Source organism: Gymnodraco acuticeps, unplaced genomic scaffold (assembly GCF_902827175.1).
Source record: "Gymnodraco acuticeps unplaced genomic scaffold, fGymAcu1.1, whole genome shotgun sequence".
Classification (NCBI taxonomy): Eukaryota; Metazoa; Chordata; class Actinopteri; order Perciformes; family Bathydraconidae; genus Gymnodraco; species Gymnodraco acuticeps.
In genome coordinates, this window is record NW_022990414.1 from 211,077 (window position 1) to 224,501 (window position 13,425).

Genomic DNA, 13,425 nt, shown 5'->3' on the forward strand with positions numbered 1-13,425 from the left:
ATAAACGCATCACAGACAGTATGTGTGAAGGAAAGGGTCTGACGTCATGTCATCACTGCAGGTCATCTATGTGACGAGGAACCCCAAAGATGTGTTCACATCGTCTTTTCATCATCATGAGGCGGCTTCCTTCCTGGTGGACCCAGGCCCACAGACCCAGTTCCTCCACAACTTCCTTGATGGAAAAGGTGTTTCTGATTGTTACAGCTAATGTTTAGAGTGTGTTCATAACAAGATACATATCAGTAAGTGGGCCGAAAACTCTTAAAAAACCTTTTACCTGGTAACATGATTTAAAGGGGACTTATCATGCACATTCTCAATTGTGTTTTGGGATTTTAGTAGCCCATAATTACGAACTTTAATGTTCAAAAAACACATTCTTGTTCTTATACATTTTCTGAAAATGATCATTATAAGCACCTGTCTTTTTAAATCAAATCAAATCAAGTTTTATTTATATAACACATTTCTAAACGATTTTTGGTCGAGCCAAAGTGCTGTACATATAATAAAAATAGCCTACAGTAGGGACTGCAAATACAACAGCACAGATTGTTCAGAATATCAGTATGAGAAAAACGACACCCTCTATCCTTAGACCCTCACATCGTACAAGGAAAAACTTCCAGAGAAAACCCACAGTTTAAAGGGGAAAAATGGGAGAAACCTCAGGGAGAGCAACAGAGGAGGGATCCCTCTCCCAGGACGGACAGACGTGCAATAGATGCCGTGTGTAAATCGAAGAGATAATACATTTTACAGCATATAGACCGAATGTTAGGAAATGCATGTGTCTGTAATAAGAATTATTATTATTATTGTTTGAATTGTGCCACGAATTACACATATGATGTTAGGGTTAGGGTTAGGGTTAGGGTTAGGGTTAGTTACTAATGATTTTGCATTGAAATGGTCCCTGCATTGTACAACATTGTACAATACATTAACCTTTTTCAATACTAAATAAAGTCCATCAATTTGAGGCTTCAATACCTCACTTTCTTACCCATACTAAAGCACTCCCCTCTCCGCCTGTTCCTCCAGGTGCTGCAGCCTGGTTCTCTGGGTACTCTATGTCCATATTTAAGACACTTTCCCCGCATTTTAATCACTATTTCTGCCTTGTAAAGTGAGGTTCTCTACACACTTTTTCCCCTAAAATAATTTTAAATCATTATTTTTGCATTTAAATGCATTTATGTTATCATTAATATGGTTCCCTGAAACAATGCACATACACTGGAGCTCACTGGGGTCCTGTATATGCTTTAATCAGGCGTTTTAACACTTTTTTCCATGAAAATAATTGTTATTACTGCACAGAAACGCACTCCTAATACCCTTATTACTTATTGTAGCTGCACGTCCAACCCATTGATTAGCATCGTGAGAAGACACAGAATCGATCGGTACCTACATTATCACTCCATGATAAGAACTCGCTAAGATATTACAAGAACAGACATCAAAACATGTGGCGCTAGGTAGCTAAAAAACGGCAACATGGCTTACCTTGGTCGTTGTCTGGTCAAAAGTGGTCTTCAATGGCAGTAAAACGGTAAAAAACGCTGCTGAAGGTTAATCCATAGGTTAATCCAATGTGTCTGTGTCCCTATGAAATGATTTATGATAATCCATAAGCAATAAAACTGCTTTTTCCGTTTCCAGATGTCAGAGCGAGAGATAGGTTCGCTCTCATGCAAAGCTGTGTGCACATAGCTCTCATTTCTCAATGGTAACATGTGTGTGTATGTGGAAATTCCCCTTCGATTCTATTGGCTCTAACGGTCAAAAAGAGATGTCAATCACCAAAATCGAAAAATGGGTTCCAGAGAAATGGTAATAACGCCCATTTCCACCCAAATCACCTTAGAGGTGAATTTTTTTTGCTAAACCTCTCTAAAAAGGTCAAATGTCACCTGGTTTGCATCAATCTCGATACAGGGTACTTATTATATGTTTTACTTTGGATTCCTAAAGCTTTTAGTCTACCTTACCATCATCCAAGGGTAGTTTTCACTATAAGTAAAAAATAATTTTGGACGGACACTATAATTTACAGTTTTTTTACATTACATTACATTACATTGCATTTAGCTGACGCTTTTATCCAAAGCGACTTACAATAAGTGCGTTCAACCAACAAAATACAAAATTGAAGAAAACAGAATCATATAAGTACATCAGGTTTCATAGAGCAAAAACATTTCAAGAGCTACTCAACTGGCTTTAGATAAGCCAGTCCTTTATTAGTATAAGTGCTTTGTTAATAGTTCTATCGCTCGAATTGGAGTCGAAAGAGATGAGTTTTCAGTCTGCGCCGGAAGATGTGTAAGCTATCTGCTGTCCTGATGTCAATGGGGAGCTCATTCCACCATTTTGGAGCCAGGATACCAAACCCACGTGTTTTTGCTGATGGGAACTTGGGTCCCCCTCGCAGCGAGGGCGCAGCGAGTCGTTTGGCTGATGCAGAGCGGAGTGCACGTGCTGGGGTGTACAGTTTAACCATGTCCTGGATGTAGGAAGGGCCAGATTCATTCGCAGCATGGTACGCAAGTACCATTGTCTTGAAGTGGATTCTAGCAGTTACCGGAAGCCAGTGAAAGGAGCGGAGGAGCGGCGTGGTGTGGGAGAATTTAGGAAGGTTGAAGACCAGACGAGCCGCTGCATTCTGGGTGAGCTGCAGAGGTTGGATGGCACATGCAGGTAGACCAGACAGGAGGGAGTTGCAGTAGTCTAGGCGTGAGATGACGAGAGCCTGGACCAGAACCTGCGTGGCTTTCTGGGTCAGCTGGGGACGTATCCTCCTGATGTTGTAAAGCGTGTATCTGCAGCAGCGGGTTGTAGCAGCGATGTTTGCAGTGAAGGACAGTTTGTTATCTAGGGTCACACCAGATTCCTTGCAGTCTGAGTCGGGGAAACAACAGAGGTGCCGATGTTGATTGTTAGGTCAAGAGTGGGACAATCTTTTCCCGGAAGGAAAAGCAGTTCAGTCTTGTCAAGGTTGAGCTTGAGGTGGTGAGCAGACATCCACTGAGAGATGTCAGCTGTGTTACTATGTTACTATGTTAAATCTGAATCTGGGAATGTCATTTTCGAGCCTGAGACCTGAAAAACAGACTCAGTGCTTAACAGGTTAATCACTATCATGGGGCTATATACATCCATCTCCGGGTAATTCGGAGCACAATTGTACCTTTTACTATTTAAATGTATTTGTATTGGACTAGGAAAGTGACATTTCTGGGTGATTTTGTCAGTTTATGGAGCTTAGCCCACAAATCCTGGAGGTTCCAGGCCGAGTTTGGGTGCTCATAAGCGGCCTGCCAAGCGCACCCACCCGTGGAAAGAAGAAAAAAGTGAAGAAAACGGTTAATTATATCTTAAAATAATAAAAAATGAAGTTAAAAAAATGGTCGAAAAAATGACTAAGTGCCAACGGAGATGGGGCCCGAAAAAGCTCAACCCTTTGGGTCTTTGGGTCCTTTTTTCCCCTTCTCCGTTGTAAGTTGCAACGGAGAAGGGGGAAAGTGTCCAAGGCTTCATTTCCCCTTCTCCGTCAAAAATATTCATCCATACATTTTGGACTACAGTCTGCACGAAATCGGAAACCCGGTTTTTGGGTGCACAAAAAAAACGGCTGTCTGCAAACACGGAGGTGAAGTGTCCGCTCACCATGCACTTTGGGTCGGCATTATTTTGTGCCTCAAGACCCCCCCAGTCTGGTTCTCACAAAAGTTGACTGACAATGTGCCTCTGGAGGAATGTAAGGGGAGTTGACAGGGGACTCTTCCCGCCTCATGAGGCACTATTTTTGGACACTATTTTTACATTTTCTCAAAACGTTTTTAGTCTACTTTTAGTCGACGAAAACTCAAAACGTTTTAGTCTACTTTTAGTCGATGAAAAATTACATTTTAGTCAACTTTTAGTCAAAATGTGCTGTCTCTTTAAACCAATTCAGTCAAATACAGGTTTCTGACATTGGAATCAATGGGACAGCATCAAGTGTTGAAATTCGTAGAGCAACATTTCACTCTCTTAACACTTGACTTGTGTAATATCTAGGGATGGGTATCTTTAAGGTTTTCTACGGTACTACTAGTCTTAGCGATACTGCTTATCGATCCAGTTCTTTAACGGAATTCTTGTATTTACTTTTTGTAATTTTTTTAAAGGAAATACTAACAAATTGTTAACCGAATTAATTGCTTTATTTAAATGTGAACTAAATTAAATATATATAATTATGTTAAAATATTGTACTGTACTTGAGTAAAATGTTGAGGTACTTTACTGGAGTATTTAAATGTTTTGCTACTGTGTACTTCTACTTCACTACAGTTCAGAGGTACATGGTGTACTTCTACTCCACTACATGTATTTCATACCTTTAGTTACTTCACAGATGTGGATGAATGATGTGAAATATAATCAAGTGTTAAATCAGACTTTAGTTCCACCTGGAGTAAATTCACAAGCTACCCTGCAGTATACAAAGTCATTCAAACGAGCTGCACCTTTACCAGCTTTGAGAACACTTTAATGATCAATCATTATAAAACATATCATATATATTATTCTGAAGTGGACAAATCTGCACTACTTTTACTGTCGCTACTTTAACTATATTATGATGATCATACTTTTACTTGAGGAACTCTTCCAACACTATGGTATTTTTTTACGTAACTACAAGATCTGAGTACTTCTCCCACCTCTGCACACCTGATGTGATAACGTTACTCGTAATTGGGGCAACAGAGCTACGAGTTAAGGAAGTCGAAAATTGTACATTTCCCCAACTGAATATGACGCCTTTTGGCGGCTGTTTGGACAGACTACTCTACTCGTGTCAACGCGCTAACACTAATGGCGAACGAGCTTTGTCCACATAGAGCCTTTTAGAGTGTCTCTATACTTCTGAACGGTCCGTCCCCGGCAGATCTCTGTGTGCCACTGCAGCGTGTCTGTTAGGCCCCACCCCCGCACACAAAGAGACACAGGGAGATCGCTCTTCTGGATTGAAGAGAGCGGAAATAATGATATTGCAAGTTAGAAACGTAAAATGCATTTTGACAGACAAGACGGACAATTGGGGGAAATACCCTGCATTTTGAATGTCCGATAGTCCACCATTAACACCTTAGTCCCGTCTCGTTAACGAAAACTAAAAATACATTTCATCAAAGTTTGCGTTATCGAGAATCTATTTTTAGCTCGTCATCGTCTCGTCTTAGTCATGTAAAAAAGGTCGTTGACGAACATTTTTCGTCATAGTTTTCGTTGACGAAATTAACACTGCTCTGACAAATGTGCCTCTGGAGGAATGCAAGTTGAGTTGACAGGGGACTACCCACATTATGAGTCACTATTTTTGGATACTTTTTTTCATTTTCACCCTTTTGGCCCGGATCTATTTATTTTCTTTTTTCTTCAGTTTTGGCACAACGCTCTGGAGGAATATAAGGGGAGTTGACAGGGGACTCTACCCACCTCACAAGTGCCTATCTTCGGACACTTATTTTTAACTTTCCCCCCCTTGGCCCGGTTCTATTAATTAATTAATTTTTTCATTTATTGGCACAACACTCTGGAGGAATGTAAGGGATTCCCAGGGGCAGCTAAAGTGCCACTTTCCATCAGCACTGGGGAGGCACTCTCCTTGGTGCTGAACCCTGTGAGGAGTGCTCAAGTGTTGGCAGAGGCAAGAAGGCAGAAGAGGGAGAAAAAAAGTTAAAGTGTGTGAACCTCCAGCCCAGAAGTGGTGGTGGTGCCAATAAGGGGTGAGGGGCGGAAAGTAAAGCACCACAAAATCCACCCCCCTTTAAGGATACCAGATGCATGAGGTTCTGGGAGGTGTGAATATCTGGGTTTAGTCTGTGAGGGAGCGCTTAAGTGCGGGTACCCGGGCACTCGGTGTGCAAGGTTATGGAAGTGCCCATGTTAGGGACACATGCTGGAGGTCTTAAGTCCGTCCTTTGATGCACTATTCCCTGCATTTTAAACACTGTTTAGAGGGCAGTAGCCATAGAGTCCAGTAGAGGGCTCTGCCTGTGCTGTTGTGTCCCGTCAATTATGTTAGTTTGTTATGTATTTGTCACGTTCATGTTTGTTTTGTTTGTTTCACTTCCTGTTTTATTTTGTACTCCTTGTCTCATTCCAGGTGCCTTTACTTCCTTGGTTCTTGTTTCCCGCCATCGTCAGCGTCTGCCCCGCCCCTGATTGTTTCCACCTGTTCCCACTTACCTCTTGTATATATTGTCCTGTCTCCCCTTGTCTGTTGTCAGTTCGTCTTGTTCGTCATTCCAAGAAGTCAGATCCAAGCAGCCATAGAGAGACCAAGTACCTTTTTTGATATCCTCCATGAGAGCGTTTTGTTTTGTGACCGTTATGTCACTCACTCTGTAAAGAGTGTTTTCTTTGTTTTTTGATCCATTAAAGTTTATTTTTCTTCAAACCTTTTCGTCTCCGGGTTGTGCAATTGAGTCCTCATATCAGGGAGTCACGGTTCCTAACAGAACGAACTGACCAAAACTGCAGAGCCTTCTTAGTCCAGTGTGATTTACATTACCAACTTAATCCAGCAGCTTTTGTATCTGATGAGGCTAAGATAGCGTTTATGATCTCCCACTTAACTGGCAGAGCTGCCGCATGGGCCACTGCGGAGTGGTCTAGAAATTCCAATATCTGTAGATCCTTCATAGCGTTCAAAGACACTATGAGCCGCATATTTGATATTACCTCACCTACCGGTGACGCCACTCGGGCTCTTATGCAGCTCAAACAGCACTCAAGGCCCGTAGTAGATTATGCCATAGAGTTCCGTACCTTAGCCATAGACAGTGGCTGGAACACTCCAGCATTAATAGATGCCTTCCGCAATGGACGATCAGAGACAATTAAAGATCACCTGGCTCCATTAGAGTTACCACAAGACCTCGAATCACTCATTTCCACGTCTCTCCGAATTGACAATCGCATCAGGGAAAGAGAGAGAGAACGACGCCGAGTCGCAACAAGACCTCCCAGCCACCAGGGGCGCTCTCTGGGTAGGAAGTCCTCATGGGATTCCTTGTTCGCCTCTTCATCAGGCCCAGCAGTGACAGCGCCACCACAGGCACCGGAGGAACCTATGCAGCTCGGGAGAATGAGGATTTCTCCAGAGGAACGACGGCGCCGCCTGCAGGAGGGATGCTGCTTCTACTGTGGTCATATGGGACACCAGCAGGCGATATGTCCGGGAAAAGGGCATGCTCACCAACCATGAGGAGGGCGTTGGTGAGCAAAATTTCATCTGATTATCCTCCTCGCACACTCACCCAGGTAGATATCACTGCCAATAGTCAGACACACACTATGGGGGCCTTAATTGACTCTGGGGCTGATGAAAGTCTCATAGACTGGGGTCTAGCGAAACGTCTTAATATTAAGACTGTTCCGCTCAAACATCCCGTCAATGCCAGTGCCCTAGACGGCAGACTTATGTGTAGAGTCACTGACTGTGCAGAACCCATGCAAGTGACTATTGACAATAATCATGTGGAAATGATGCAATTTCATCTGTTCGATTCTGCACAGCATCCGCTGATTTTGGGGTTTCCCTGGTTAAAAACACACAACCCACATATAGACTGGTGTTCAGGACAAATTAAGGGATGGGGAGAGAATTGTGAACATTCATGTAAAGCTCCACGTACTGTTGCAGTGGCTGATAGTAGCTCAGACTTTCCTGACCTTTCCAAGGTCCCCTCTTGCTACAATGACATTAAAGAGGTTTTTAACAAAACCAATGCACTATCATTGCCTCCTCATCGTCCGTTTGACTGTGCCATCGACCTGTTACCTGGCGCACCCATCCCTAGGGGGCGCTTATATTCTATCTCAGGACCAGAGCGGGCGGCCATGGATGACTACATCTCCTCCTCTCTGAAAGCGGGGATAATCCGTCCCTCTTCATCACCTGCGGGCGCAGGATTCTTCTTTGTGGGGAAGAAGGATGGGTCTTTAAGACCATGCATTGACTACAGTCCATTAAATGACATTACGGTGAAAAACCGCCACCCTCTCCCGCTGATGTCTTCAGCTTTTGAACTACTTCAGTCAGCTAAGGTGTTCACCAAGCTCGATCTGAGAAATGCCTACCACCTCGTCAGGATTAGAGAGGGTGACGAGTGGAAAACGGGGTTCAACACACCTAGCGGACATTACGAATACAGGGTTATGCCTTTTGGACTATGCAATGCTCCTGCTGTTTTTCAAACTATGGTCAATGACATTTTGAGAGAATTTTTGAATGTGTCTGTTTTCGTGTATTTGGACAATATTCTGATTTTCTCTCCAGATATTCAGTCTTCAGTCCGCCAAGTCCTCCAGAAGCTTCTGGAGAATCAGTTGTATGTGAAAGCTTAGAAGTGCGATTTCCATGCAACCACTGTCTCTTTCCTGGGCTACATTATCACCGCCAATCAGTTCCAGATGGATCCGTCCAAGGTCAGTGTGGTGACCGACTGGCCTACTCCAGATAGCCGCAAGAGAGTCCAACAGTTCCTGGGGTTTGCCAACTTTTACCGAAAGTTTATACGCAACTTCAGTTCTGTAGCCGCTCCTCTACATGCTCTCACCTCTTCCAAAGTTTCCTTTCAGTGGACCCCCCAGGCCGAGTCTGCTTTCCAGTGCCTCAAGAAAGGATTCACCACGGCTCCCGTACTCACTGTTCCGGATCCCCAGAGACAGTTTATGGTTGAGGTCGACGCGTCCAACGAGGGCATAGGGGCTGTGTTGTCCCAGAGGTCCTCCAAGGATAACCGGATGCACCCCTGCGCTTATCTATCGCGTAAGTTGACCTCAGCTGGAAATAACTATGATGTGGGGAACAAGGAGTTACTAGCTGTCAAAGCAGCTTTGGAGGAGTGGAGACACTGGCTCGAAGGGGCGGAGCAACCGTTTGTTGTGTGGACAGACCACAAGAACGTAGAGTATGTCAGAAAAGCCAAGAGACTCAATTCACGTCAGGCCCGGTGGTCTCTGTTCTTTAGTAGGTTTAACTTTACGTTATCCTTTAGACCCGGTACGCAAAACCGTAAGCCAGACGCACTGTCTCGTCTCTTTGAGCCTGTCTCTAATGCCAAGAAACCTGAATCAATCCTTCCACTAAACTGTGTGGTTGGGTCGGTAACTTGGCAGATAGAAACAGATGTGAAGCAGGCTAATGTTGTGAGCCCGGCACCTAGTGAGTGTCCAGACAACCGTTTGTTTGTCCCTGTGTCTTTACGCTCTCAGGTAATCCACTGGGCTCACACGTCCAAGCTCACATGCCATCCGGGGGTCCGGCGAATTATGTTTGCCATAAAGCAGCGGTTCTGGTGGCCGGCCATGAGAAAAGAGGTCTCTGAATATGTGGCGGCCTGTCCAGCGTGCGCCCAGAATAAGACTTCTTCCCAGGCCCAGGTGGGTCTGCTCCAGCCTCTCCCAGTGCCTCAACGACCATGGTCGCATATCTCTATGGACTTTGTGACTGGATTCCCACCTTCCAAAGGTAACACTACCGTCCTTACAGTGGTGGATCGGTTCTCAAAGATGGTACATTTCATTCCTCTGCTCAAACTTCCCTCTGCCAAGAAAACGGCAGAGGTCATGCTTACTCATGTGTTCAGAATTCATGGTTTTCCCAGCGACATAGTTCAGACAGAGGTCCTCAGTTCACTTCCATCTTCTGGAAGGAGTTTTGCCAGCTCCTCGGCGCCACCGTCAGCTTGTCCTCCGGTTATCACCCGCAGTCCAACGGTCAGACAGAACGCCTGAATCAGGACCTCGAAACCTGCCTCAGGTGTCTCGTGTCCCAGAAGCAATCCACTTGGAGCGATCATCTGACCTGGGTAGATGTATGCCCACACACTCTTCTATCGGCTGCCACTGGTCTCTCCCCGTTCCAGTGTGCAAACGGATATCAGCCCCCTCTCTTCCCTGCCAATGAAGAAGAAGTCAAGTTGCCATCCGCGCACGCTATGGTTCGACGCTGTCAGCGGGTCTGGGCCGGTGCTCGGCAGGCGCTACTCCGGACCTCGACCCGGATGAAGTCAGCGGCGGATCGTCACAGACGTGCGGCCCCCCTCTACAAGCCGGGACAGAAAGTCTGGCTCTCTACCAAGGACCTACCTCTTTATGTTCATTCCAAGAAGTTGGCACCGAGGTTTGTGGGTCCTTTCCCAGTCTCAAAAATCATTAACCCTGTCTCTGTGCGCCCTCAAACTCCCCAGGTACTTGAAGGTTCATCCTACGTTCCATGTCAGCAAACTCAAGCCAGTTCAAGAGAGCACTCTGGTTCCCCCCTACAAACCCCCCCCTCCACCCCGGATCGTTGATGGTGGCCCGGTGTACACGGTCAGGAAACTTCTGTCGGTCTGCAAACAGGGCCGAGGACGCCAATTATTGGTCGATTGGGAGGGATACGGGCCTGAGGAACGTTGCTGGGTCTCCTCGACTTTCGTGGTGGATAAAAGATCAAGCGAGAATGAAAGCACCAGCGAATAGGAGCTACCCGTGGAAGCCTATGCTGGCAAATATCATCCAGTAGCTTGGTGCGCTTTGCTGAGCGGCTGAAAAAGGTGGCCAAGCCAGAGAGGTGGGAGAAGAAGACCTTACACTCTCTTATCTTGGAAGCTCCCTTTGCCAAAACGAGATATAAGATGTGAGCATAGCAGTGAATGAAAAGGGCCTGTGAAATTGTTTCCTTAACTTTCGCTTGCACCCCATTCAATCCAGAGGCCATAACAGCTGCTCCATCGTAGCACTGTGCGACCACTTTTTCAATACAGCCACTCTCCCTCAGGAACTCCAGCAGCCGTGTAGCTATGGCCTCTGCTCGTTTGTCCTCTGTCACATCTTCGTACTTGAAAAAACGCTCTTTTATCCCATCTTCAGTGACATATCGAAGCACATGACATCTGCGCCCACGTTGCTAATGTCTGTTCTTTCATCCAACATGACCGCTACAAAAGGTGCCTTCCTCAGTTCCTTTTTCATGCTATCCGTTATTACACTAGCAAGAGCGCTGATCAGGTCATTTGTGAATCCTCGAGGACATCCGGTAAAGAGTGTTGATTGTGGCGAGGTGTGGTGCAGGTCGATGTCATATTCTGCCACTAAATCCACCCAACTCTATGTAATTCCCCTTGTTTGATGAAGTTACACTCTCATCGTGACCTCGGAACGGCACTCCTCCTGCTTGCACAAGTACACCACACAGTTTGAGGCGTTTCAAAATTCCTTGGTTCCTCTTCACCTTTTCATTATGAGCGGATGACATCCCGGCAAGGTTGCTCATCCAGCTGGAGCTCTCTCCTGGTGTCCCCAAATGTTTTAAGGCGATAGTAGCTCTGAGGTGACCTGAAGCATTCCGATGGCGATGTGCTGATTTGGATAAACTTCAAAAAGCAAGCAATCCCAGCAGTAAAGCTTTGGTTCCCTGGTTGATCCAGTTATCCAGTTGTATCTGAGGTAATTGTCGATATTAAAATGCCTCTCGAACCGTTTTTTTTTTTAAAGTAAGTTAAGCCGTGGTGTTGGTCGCCCTTTGGTAAATAACTCCAATTTATCAGTGTAACTCATCCTTGAAAATTACTCGGTTAGTAGTTTGCAATGATGTCATCACTATCACTGACATGAGCCATCGTGAATGAACGTATGCTAATTAGCTACTTCCGCCTAGCTTGACCCGTTGTTATAACACATGCATAAACTTGGCAGCGCAGCGGGCGGAACTTGTCATAAAGTCTGCGATAATAAGCCCACCATTTCGAGGGAAGATATGATTGGTCAATTGTACTGTCACTTGACATTACTCTCTCGTTGTTTTACTATAGCGGGCCCTCTGTGAATGTACAGCAGGACCACCAATCAGCTCCTGTCTTGTGACTCGCAGAGACGAACTTCTTTTCATTATTTCAGTCCAGACTGCAGCAGGAGGACCGAGCCTGTCTTATGAAACTGCCGGTAGAGCCATCAGCCATGTTTGGCCAGGAGGCCAGTGCCCTGCTGCAACAAGCTCAGGAGGCCCGCCGTTGTGCTCGGGAGATCTCCCGTACCTTTGGCCACCGCCGGGGTGGGCGTAGGTCATCAACCGCTCAAGCTGTATACCCTAGGCAACCCCCTGAGGACCTGAGGGACTACTTGGAAGACTCTAGGCGGAGCAGACGAAGACAGGCAGGTCGGCGTGGTGGCAGGGCTCGGGGCCATGGTTCCCGGCAGCCGCAGCCTTCCTCCTGACGCCAGCAAGGACCCAGCCCTCGCATCACTACAGCCCGTCGCATGGGTTGGACAGCTCTGAGCACGGACCACTGGGTGGTCTCAACCATGACCCAGGGTTACCGGCTTCAGTTTGCTCGGACTTCCCCCTATGGCGAGATCAGCTACGGTTTCGTCAGTGACGGACCAGCGGCACACAGAGGCGTTACGGGTGGAGGTTTCCACCCTCCTAGCGAAAGGTGCAGTCAGGGAGGTGTTGCCAGGGGATCGGCGGGCTGAGTTCTATTCCCGCTATTTCCTCGTCCCCAAAAAGGATGGGAGACCAAGACCAATCCTGGTCCTCAGTGGCCTCAACCGGTTTCTCCAGCCCCTGAAGTTAAACATTTGACAATTCCCAGGGTGAGGCAGGCAATCCAGGCAAGCGATAGGTTTGCCACCATAGACCTCAGGGACGCCTACTTTCAGATTCCCATCTGGGAGGGTCACAGGCGGTTCCTACGGTTCTGCGAGGACAAGATCTTCGAATTCTATGTCCTCCCCTTTGGGATCTCGCTGGCCCCTCGCACCATCACCAGGTGCATGGACGCAGTCCTTGGGCCTGCGGCGAGAAGGCTTCATCCGCTCCCTTTGGGGAGTTGGTTTTCCGTGCTAACCAGCGCTAGATATTGTCTATGGTTTCCCAACAGGTAACCCGGGTGTGAGTGGCCTGTGTGATGTTGCCACTTGAAACTGTCAGTTGGCCTCGCGTCCAGCAGGCTAGCTTGAGCGGCTCCTTAAACCCCTGTGATCACTGGCCTTAGCGTCTTGCGGGGCCAGTGAAGCTCTACGTAGCGTCTTGCGCCTAAGCTTACAGAGGCCGAAGAGAGCGTCTGGCTGTCCTGCCGGCTCGGGTTTTGTAAATACTGTACATTTGTATATATTTCGTTTGTAGCACGGGCTTGGGCCCATCGGGTTGTGTATGTGGTTGGAGCACTGGTGATGGTCATCTGCCAGCCAGAGGTGAGCTGTTGAAAAGTGCATTGTATCTGGAGTAGGCCAGCAGTTAGTGAAAATCCCTGAAAGTTGTCTTGTTAATCAAATTAATAAAACTGGGACAACAGAAGCAATTTCCATATGTAATTTCGTGGAAGGTAATATATTTTTGAAAATAAACATTTTGACCCAAGACCACAAGAA

General features: G+C 46.3%; 1 long non-coding RNA gene across 1 annotated transcript; it reads left to right on the forward strand.

The window, feature by feature from the left end:
* The first annotated feature begins 72 nt into the window (after positions 1 to 72).
* LOC117551887 lies at positions 73 to 6,463 on the forward strand. Its single transcript, XR_004569868.1, has 2 exons — positions 73 to 188; positions 6,170 to 6,463. It is a non-coding gene; the product is annotated as an uncharacterized LOC117551887 (long non-coding RNA).
* The last annotated feature ends 6,962 nt before the right edge of the window (positions 6,464 to 13,425 follow it).